This window comes from Aureococcus anophagefferens, assembly GCF_000186865.1.
Source record: "Aureococcus anophagefferens unplaced genomic scaffold AURANscaffold_39, whole genome shotgun sequence".
Taxonomy (NCBI): domain Eukaryota; class Pelagophyceae; order Pelagomonadales; family Pelagomonadaceae; genus Aureococcus; species Aureococcus anophagefferens.
The window spans coordinates 253,300-256,030 of record NW_008705596.1 but is presented as its reverse complement, the minus strand read 5'-3'; positions in this window follow the sequence as shown (position 1 = coordinate 256,030).

Below are 2,731 nucleotides of genomic sequence, written 5' to 3'. Positions count from 1 at the left end.
CCCAGCAGCCCCCACGGACTACCCTACGAATCCGCCGGCCGCGGCGGCAGATACACAGGCACCGGGAAGGCGACCCCCGGACGCGGGTGCCGGCCCTGTGCCCAAAGTGGTTAATTTTGAGTACCGCGGTTGGTGTTCCCTGTTCCTGGGGGGATAGTTGGGTGAGTTTGATCCGAAATAGATGCGCACGCATCGTGTGGCCCAGGCGTGATTCTCGTAAGGTCGACGCGCCCAGTGGCGACGACGATGTGCAGGCGAAGGGCGCCGCTCGCGCTCGCTTTCGATCGTCGTCGTCGTTGTCGTAGTGGGAGACCATGGCTGGTTAGCCATAGCTGGTTAGCCAGCGCCGACCTAGTCAGCTAGAACAATGAGACGAGTACAAATTGGATCGGAGTTACAAATTGAGGCGACTATTCCTCATCTATCGCTGGAATAGCACAAAAGAATTTGTCCCGTGTCTTCACGTGTCTTCGTTAGGGCTGGACGAAAGCAATAATTCTGTTATGTGCAAACGCATTATCACATCTGGTATCTAGGCGCAGATTTGGAAGTTCATTCTTACCAATCAATAGCGCCAAGTGAACGGTATCCAACCGCACCTTTTCCTGACTTAACAAGTCTAGCTTGCACCTATTTTTCCCACCCCAGGGGCTGAGGCCACCACTCCCTCGAACATGCAGGGAAGGTGGGCATGGGACGATGCTTATAACATGATATCTTAACACGAAGGGATGGCCTAAATATATCCGACTTGGCATGTCAATCTTGCAGCTAAAGGCTGGTTGTATAATTTCGACATCAGGGCAGTCTAGGTGTGTCTCGATGATCTGTAGATTAATATCATCTTCGAGCATGGTACTCCATTGAACTAATAAACATCCAAGATTTTTGCGCTCGGACACAGATCCAGCTAATTGTGGTGAGTTAAACTGAACTGTGAAAACCTCGTGCTGTATCAACCTCGCCACTTGCCCTGGTCCCCCGTCGAGTGGGTAGACAAGTTCTGGTTTTTGTCCGCTGCTAGTATGTCTATAATATACTGCACGAATCGCAATGGAGGTCTGTTGGGAACTTCGAAGGTTGCAGCGAAGTGTAACACATCCCCCGCTGACACATTGAAAGACATTACGTTTGGGCACGGTTGCGCTAAGCCACTCGCAATGTGAACATGAGGGTGCGCTGCGTTGAGCTATAGGCCTGTGCATCTGAAACGATGCGAGGAAAGGAGCAAGCACCGACAGTTCATGGACCACAGAAGTAGAGTCTCGACCGGTCTCCGGGTCATCATCGATTTTTTCATTGCATCTCAGCGATGCTTTGTAAGTTACAGTCACTTTGCATGATACGGTTCCTTGATTATGGCAGGTCACCCAAAATCCAACCCTATAGACTTCAGACTGGGCACTGATTCTGCCAGCATAATACACAAATCGCCCGCTACCCTCCCTTGTGCAACTCGATTGATCTTCCACATCAAAAGTGAGGTCAAGATAATCACGCTTCACAGTGTTAGACAGCAAGTCAACGACAACAATCTGGTCTGGCAAGATTCGAGTCGACGCAAGTTTAACTGTTACAAAACTAGGCTCACCTGCGAGTGAAAGTCTGGGTCCATCAAGTGTCAGTGTCACTCCAGGTCGCTCGTGCTTGATGTCAAGTGTCACATAGCAGCCGCGTCTCCAGGTGGATGTCTCGCAAAGAGTCCCCCTAGTCGCACTTACTGGAATTGATGTCGCCTGCAGCATTGTGGAACCCGCCAACCTCAGGGTCAGTGTGTCTACAGTCACAGTTCCGCAGCGCATCACTAGCAGTGCAGTGGCTAAGCGCCACGAATATACAACCCCTGGGATGAGACCATCCTCTGCAGTGTGTGCTGCACCGACTCGGATGATGTCTTTCGCAGTCGCTACTAGGGTATGTCGGAATATGTCCTTGGGCCGAAATGAGAGCTCGAAGTACTCAATGTGTAGAGGCTCGGGCGATGACGCTTTGAGCCGGACTTCGACTGTGATGTTCACTGAGGTGTTTTCCTCGAGTACAAAAATTTGTCCCACATCAAACCATGCAGACCACTCGATGACACCAAGATGCGCTGCACTCTCAGCTGGCCGTACCTCGCTCGAGTCTTTACGGAGGTATCGCGATTCTCCAAAATTTGCGGTGTCAAATCCCCGAAGTGCTGCCGTTTGAATAGCATCGTGAAGAGATCCACATGTAAGCAAAGCTGTGGCATCTCGCTGAGCTGCCACCGCAACACCAGAACTGCTCAAAAATAATCGCACATCCAAAACGGCCAGCTTCAGAAAAATGGATGTGCAAAGTGCAGCGTCACCAAGCCTGAGTGCGCAATATGCGAGACGCTCCAATAAGAAGGCACAAGGCCAGGCCCATGATCTCCTGCACGTTTCGTCGTCCTCGTATCGATCGAGTGCCGCATCTAAATGCCTTACTGCCTCCACGGGCTCGAGAGTTGAAAATGCGACACCCAAAGCTGCATGAAGCCAGGCGGTCATTCGCTGCTTACTGACAGGATCTCCAGTCAGTAAAGTATCCAGGGCCTCGTGTAGCAGTTCGGATACCATTGCAACATGATCGAATCCACGTGCTATGTGGTCTAATGCAGCACGGCACAAGGTTTCATCTGCATGATGCTCTGTCACCACAGCAGCCCCCATTTGCCCAGAACCAGTGGAATATTTTTTTAAAGCAGGTGACAAATCCAAAACTGGCG